This window comes from Lampetra planeri, chromosome 2, assembly GCF_965212315.1.
Source record: "Lampetra planeri chromosome 2, kcLamPlan1.2.h2, whole genome shotgun sequence".
NCBI classification, from domain to species: Eukaryota; Metazoa; Chordata; class Hyperoartia; order Petromyzontiformes; family Petromyzontidae; genus Lampetra; species Lampetra planeri.
The window spans coordinates 11,786,254-11,793,680 of record NC_136108.1 but is presented as its reverse complement, the minus strand read 5'-3'; the positions used below and the strand labels follow the sequence as shown (position 1 = coordinate 11,793,680).

Here is a 7,427-nt window from a genome sequence, read left to right as displayed (position 1 = left end):
GGGAAGAGTTGGGGGGAGGGTGGGGGGAAGAGTTGGGGGGAGGGTGGGGGGAAGAGTTGGTGGGAGGGTGGGGGGAAGAGTTGGGGGGAGGGGTGAGGGAAGAGTTGGGGGTAGGGTGGGGGGTAGGGTGGGGGGGAGCAGGGTGGGGGGGAGAGTGGGAGGCGATCTCCGGCTGGCGCTCCCGGTACCCCCAGGGGGGGGGGGGTGGAGGAGGAGTCGCCGCTCCCGAGGCCGGGAAGGACCCCGGCTCAGTGAGCGCGGCGCGGTCCATGGCGAGAGGCGACGCGGCAACCCGGCTCCCTCCTCCATCGTCTGTCCGGCGAACCTTCTAAGTGCAGTCAGTACGTATGTGTGTGTGTACACGTGTATGTGTGTGTGTACACGTGTATGTGTGTGTATGTGTGTGTCTGTGTCTATGTGTGTGTCTGTGTACACGTGTATGTGTGTCTGTGTACACGTGTCTGTGTGTGTCTATATGTCTTGTTGTATGTGTGTCTGTGTGTGTCTGTGTCTATGTGTGTGTCTGTGTACACGTGTATGTGTGTCTCTGTGTGTGTGTACACGTGTGTGTGTTGTGTGTGTACACATGTCTGTGTGTTGTGTGTGTACACGTGTCTGTGTGTGTTGTGTGTGTGTACACGTGTGTGTGTGTGCTCGCGCGTCAATCGGACTTAAATCGTCGTCGCTTCGAGTGGAGTGTTGCACATCGACATTTGGAGGGAAGACAAAGGCGGCCGCGCCTTGCGTTTTCCTGCCCCGCCCCAACCCCTCGTGCGCCGCGTCGGCCTTCGTCGGCCTTCATGGGTGTTCGCGAACAGCACGTGTCCCCAACAAGTTTGTTGCCGGCGACGCGGGTGTGTGGGGGTAGGCGCGGGGTCGATCTTTGTCTTTGTATCAGCCCTGAAATCGTCACTTGGGTGCGGCGTGTGGAGAACATCAGCATCGGCGGGGGAGACAAAGGCGGCCGCGCGTGGTCCCCCCCCCCCTCCCTGCCTCTCGACAGGCCGTGTCGACCACGCAGGGAGATGTGTTGACTTGGCGTGGCGCGCGTACACAGCAGCAGCCGGACAGCACGTGGATTTCCCGGGGCTCTCGCCATTCGCGATCGATCTTGAGCCCGGGCACTCCGCTCCCTCGATCCCCCCCCCCATCCCTCGCTCCCCCCCCCATCCATCGACTCCCCCCCATCCCTCGACCCCCCCCCCCATCCCTCGACCCCCCCCCCCATCCCTCGACCCCCCCCCCCATCCCTCGACCCCCCCCATCCCTCGACCCCCCCCCCCCATCCCTCGATCCCCCCCCCATCCCTCGACCCCCCCCCATCCCTCGACCCCCCCCCCCCATCCCTCGACCCCCATCCAGCTACGAGGTTGATCCACTCGTGGACATCGAACCGATGTAAATGACCCCCCCCTCCCTACTTCACCATCTCGCCAGCAAGACGATTGAATGTTGTGTGAACGCGATGACGTTTTCCCGTCATATCTCTCTACTCCAGAGGTTGGGAGTGTAAACACGTGGGAGACCTTACCGACTGGAGGCTTTCTAATGGGATTGGTATTTGCCTCTTAATTTATCCGTAAGAGTGGTGGGGCGGGGAGGGCAATCTACAAATGGATAACCCTGTATAGTAGAGCTCTCAAAGTTCAAAGCTTGTCTCTTCTGCTCCGCTGTGCGAATCCTTTTTAAGTCTGAGACGAGAGCTCGGGGTCGTGTCGGGGAGTGTGTGGAAGCACTTCAAAGCAGTGCCCTCGTGTCGAGAAAAACACAAGGAGGTGGTGGCACGTCGTGTAAGTCGGTGTGTTGTTCAGTCATACGGTCATCTCCCCTGTGTTTAAAAAACAATGTTTAGGATGGAAGTGCGTCTTAGAATCTGATAAGGGGTGCGTCTTACAATCTGGTAGGCACTTTTTTTTTATTTTAATTCGGCAGTAGATGCGTGTGCTCAGATGAGTTGTGTAACTTGTTGACACCGGGCATAAGTTTGTAGGCGAGCCTGACTTTTTTTCCCCGTAACGTCTTATAGCCCCCCGGAGAAAATACCCTAACGACGAGGTGGATGGAAGAGAGTAGCACACCTCTTTGCTCTCAACCAAGCGGCGTCAAAACCTCCTCTATCAGTCGCGACTCAACAGGTAACACGAGCCCACGATGAGAAGAAGGGGATGATGCAGCCCGCATCACTGCGCCCACGATTCTGTCGTGGATGCAATGGGCCACGTGTACCCACGCAAAGGTTCATACGCTTAGGTTTTTTCGGTAAAGTCACGTAGGTGAAAAATAAAATAAGTAATAAATAATAGAAATAATCATAGAAATAAAATAATAAATCACGACGTTTCGGAGGCAACACAAGTCTCCGTCATCAGGTGGAACGTCACAGCTGAATTTACCTTTTACCTACGTGGCTTTACCGAAAACACCTAAGAGTATGAATCCTTGCAGTCACGGAAGCTTCAAATCCACCCAAAGGTGTTGTGGTGCTTTGTAAGTGGCGTTTTCCACAAAGTAAAATTGTGTCGATCTCGCACGTGTGCAGTGACTGCTGCTGTGTTGGTGTTGGTGGTGTTGACCCATCGGGTGCTAGCTCACGGCCCTTGTACTCAGTGTTCATCTTCTTGGTTCTTTCGGTAAAGTCACGTAGAAGGGAAATAATTAATATAAAACATACAAAAATACAATTCTCACGACGTTTCGGCCACAACGCAAGCAGCCGTCCTCAGGTGAAAAACAGGGCTGTCGGAAAGACAGCGTCTAAATGAGACGTCATTGTATTTTATTATGATTTATTTTTATTATTTGATTATTTCCCTTCTACGTGACTTTACCGAAAGAACCAAGAAGTAGAATATCTGCAGTCACGAAAGCTTTAAATCGAAATTCACTCGGTGTTGTTCAAAAGGGGCAACAACACGGGCGATGATGCTTGGTGGGGTTTTGTGTCCACGGCTCGGACGTTTTTTGGGATCGTGCAAAAAAGAGCGGAGAGTTAAGTTCGTGCCGAAGTTCTGAACGTCTGACCACGGAAATTAAAGGCACTGTGCAATGCTTGTGACTGTACTCTGTACTTGCCCTGGGGGTCTTATGCCGAGACGCCAAAACTTAAGTTCTCTCTACGCTGCGTTTCTCTTCTGCGCTCTCAAGTAACAAAAAACATTCCCGTGGCTGATAACTTCTTGGCCAAGCGTATGTTTATTTGGCAAAAACTAACTTTAGTGGCTCCTCATGGGTCAATGAGATATACCCATCGCCAATGCGTTGTAACATTGTCACCCACGCTGATGTGCTTCGATTATTTTCTTCTTCTGTACACAACTATCCGATAAGGAAACCAGACAGCCTTGAACATTATTAAAACGATCCGAGGCATCTTCACATTGCCACCACATCCGTGGCTCGGACAGGCGCGCCAATTGACAAAGGCGCCGGAATTGTTTTTATTGTATTCTGAAAAAAAGGGTTTCTAAAAATCGTATTTGGGGTTTTGTTGTTGTTTCAAAAGCAGAGAGACTCACGTGTTGGGCTTTGGGTTGTCATGGATCGTCGTCTCTGCTTGGGGTGGTGGGGGAGTTTGTCTCTGGGATAAAAGCCCGTGGAAGCACAAACATCTGGAGCTTGAATGCACGCAGCGTGCCAATTAACGTTAATTAGCGGCTGTTGCTACATATTCTAAGCGGGGCTGAACATGTTAATTGCGTTAAGTCCCCAGTTCTAATTATATCGCCAACACTTTTATTGGCCTTGGTGTTTTTTTTTCCCTCGCGTAAATAAAGTAAAGTATCACCGATAGTGACCTTGTCGTGTACCGCAATTAAAATGCGCGGTCCATACGGATTAAATTATGTAGGGTATAATTAATGCACGTCCGTGCTTGGAATAAACAAAAAAAACAAGACTTTAACGTGGAGGGAACAATGTTTGAGACGTTTTGTGGGGGTTTGTGTGCTCCGTGTCCCCTCCCCGGGAGACGGCCGTGTGATTGAAGTTTACCTGTGCGGTAAACCAGCTGGCGTGCTTTGTGGTTCTAAAGAAATTACGCAAGGAATCGTAACCACTGTGTATTCAGTTGTAGGAGCATTAATCCATCGTATCTTAATTTGTTTCATGTTCCACCAATGTGGCGTGCCATGCCCGCCGATATTGATTATTGAGTTGTCTTGACTGCTTTTTTTTATCAGCGCATATATATTGGTGACGGATTTACTAATTCATTATGTCGGGGAATTATGGCTTGTGCATTCCTCGTTGGGAGTGCCTCACATGCCAATCATTGATGCAGATAATGGTGTGCAAACCTCTTGACTGCCGCCTACTGTGCAGGCTAAAGTGCTTGTATACACAGATCGGTTCAGAAGATTACTCGGGATGTCTTATTCAAGTTGTAACTCTTGTGGTGGGAATGTGTATAAGTTGGACATTGTCGACTGATAAGCACCCTTGCGAGGTCAGAAGACAGCCCAGAAGATTTTCTGGGCCACACATGTCAGCTGACGGCACATCACAGCATCTTTACACACATTCAGTTCAACCACCCCAGCTTTCTAAGTGAAAATAATTAATTAACGAGGACACAAACTAAACTAAAACTTTATTTTACCAGGTAAGGCCCACTGAGCTATATGGCTTTTTTTTTGTAGAAACGACCTGGCCACAAATGGTGATAGCCCTACGAATTGGCTTATGACTTGGAAATGTTTACCAGCCAAATACTCTGAACGTTCCTTCGTTTATCAGTCCGCTTGTCCTGGTGAGGGTCGCGGCGGGCAGCACGTTGAGTAGGGAGGTCCAGACCTCCCTTTCCCTTGTGACAGACTCTAGCTTTTCTTGCGGAATTCCCAGGCGTTACCAGGCCCAGCTGATCCACCAGCGTGTCCTGGGCCGGCCCCGGGGTCTTTCTAAACGCATTACTGTATTCTCAATGTGAAGGTAAAAACCTGGAGGGCCCGGAGAAAAATCCACGGGGAGAGAGACATGCAAACGCCAAATATACAGGCGCCAGGGTCAGGATCGAATTCATGCCCTCCTGCATACCAAGCGAGGTTGTTAACATCACGCCACAGGGCTGCAGTGCAAGCACACACGCACAGCAGGCGGCCGCATGATTTGTTGCTGTGTGTACTCTAGCTCCCTGTAATGTAGCTTTGTCTCTTGCCCTCTATTCCGCAGATGTTGCGTCTCTCTAATTATTTTGCTGTTTCTGTGTTTTGCCTTCCTTTTCCGCTGTTTTTGCAGCCTCTGCTTTCTTGGCGTCCGTTGATTTGTGTGCTTCTCTTGCTTTTATTTACTCTTGTTCAGAGGACATGAACGCACCTGAACGGTCTGTACATAACTGCACAGTACAGTGCAATACAAAACACACTAAATATAGGGTGGAGTAAATGTCAAAAAAATAATTAGTGCGTTTCTAATTCAAGCTAGGGTTTACGGCTTTGTTAGTAAATTATTATATTGAAATCTTACCCCAGCTTTTGCAGTGTGCTGTGATGGCATTGAGGAATGTTCGTACAACACATAATGTACATATGTTGGTTCGAGCACAGCGCTTAAAACCTGGCAACTTATATTCGATTCCCAGCCACAGCTCACATCGGTGGCGAGAAATATCTTAACCAGTCGTGACCATCATGGGACCTTCTTTGCCAGTACCAAAATACGATAATCGGTTTTCCCATTTTTTCTGGCAACAAAACAGGTGTTAAGATGATTCTTTGTAAAAGGTTTCAGTTTGGTTTTCACATCTTAACTCCTGTTTTGTTGCCAGAAAAAAAGGGGAAAACCTATTCTAAGTCGTGACCGTTCCCCTTCAACATTGCACACGGACTAGCACGGTGTTGTTGTTGTAGAGAGGCCATCAACTCGCTGCGTGTTGACAAATAACTTTTATTTTTACATATACATCATGTTTAAAAAAAGTCATACTTTGTTCAATAATAGCTTAAGTAAAGCACTATTCAGCACAACGTAGCATAGACAAGGAACCTAAAGGTTAGTCGTGTTTTCACATGAATTTGCATCCCTTGGTATTGTAATTCTGCATGGCAGGGCACTGGCAAGACCAAATCAGGGCTGTGCTCTTGTAAACTCTTGAGATCCCATTGTTAAATTGGCAATTACCCCTTTTTGTGCATTGTTGCGCTTTGAAAATAATTAGATACTTAACTGTGTGGTGTATGTTGATGCTGAGCATGCCCTAGGCACCGCCATACATTTTCAATGCCATCCCACAGATATTCAAATTCTGTGGCATTACATCCCCAGGAAGGGTGAGTAAGCTGCAGATGGCCCAGCGTTTTTTTTCTCAGCGTTTCACAGTTCATCATTGTATCACGTTTGCCATGCATACTGATTCTCATGTATAAACCATGCGCATGTTTTCCTGCTTAACAAACAGAATTTCATTTTCACACAACCACTAGCCCGCTGCTTCCCATGTGGCCAACCCTTATCCGCAAAGGAGTTTATGCAACAATTACAACAGCTTGCAATGTTTAGGCTCCTCTCATTCGTAATTTGCATTTTAAACCCCTTTGAAATTATACACAGATATATGGCCAAGAGACAATTCATTACATGCCGTTACTAAGCTTGGTGGGATTGGGGAGTATTGGCCTGTTGAGAAGTACAAATTTGAACATGAACCAATTGTCTTGCTTGTCCACAGGTGAGGGTGATCAGGCACCCAGTCTGAACATAGACCATGAAGGAGCTATTCCAGCGCAGCCCACTCGTAATGCTTGCTTGTTGATTGGTGAACATGCTTTGTTGTTTGCCTCTGATAAATGTAATAGCGAAGCGTCTTTTAAAACCCACGCAAATATATTTAAGATGTATCTGGGAATGGTGCACACAAGGAAGATGGGTTCTAATACAGCAATGCGATTCTAAGAAAGGCATGACAAATCCCGCCCATGTTAAAATCACTTAATACAGTAAGAATACCATGTTTGTGGTTGGCAAATTATTTTGGCAGATCCTTGTACCATTTAATTCTGAAGTCAATGCCATTGCTTCACTGGCAGGAACTGCTGTTGGTCTTGGTAATTATACCACTCAAGTTCCTTCATAAGTACACAGAAACAGCAGCAATAAGAATTACAGTGACTTAGTTTAGAATTATTACTTTGTCTGAGAAGGTGGTGTGAATGCTGATACTTTACCCAGGTAACATGTAAGACATTCTGGGGCATTTAAATGTTCGATACATTGTTAGTTTTGCGGTTGCCTGCTGTTTTGAAGATCCAAACTCTGCTGTGTAAATATTATAACTGACTTCCACATGAGCAATTCAATGTATTCTTGTTTCTTTCTGAAGAGAAACATTAAAAAAAAACATGTAATATAAATCACAAAAACATGTTCAAAATGGCTTGTACAAGTTTTGTGGGTAGTTTGGTGAACGTAATATCCATAGGATAACAAAGATGGTC

At 47.4% G+C, this 7,427-nt stretch overlaps 1 protein-coding gene across 4 annotated transcripts in view; it reads left to right on the top strand.

Moving 5' to 3' along the window:
- Positions 1-239: 239 nt before the first annotated feature.
- LOC144727965 (activin receptor type-1-like) overlaps positions 240-7,427 on the top strand; it is a 39,506-nt gene continuing 32,318 nt past the window's right edge. For 2 of the 4 annotated variants that reach the window (XM_078607150.1, XM_078607135.1), the window contains exon 1: positions 240-337. The gene's annotated coding sequence lies outside the window, so the exon portion shown is untranslated. Of the gene's footprint in view, positions 342-7,427 lie in introns of all 4 variants that reach the window. The other 2 variants (XM_078607142.1, XM_078607127.1) reach the window with 1 other exon arrangement.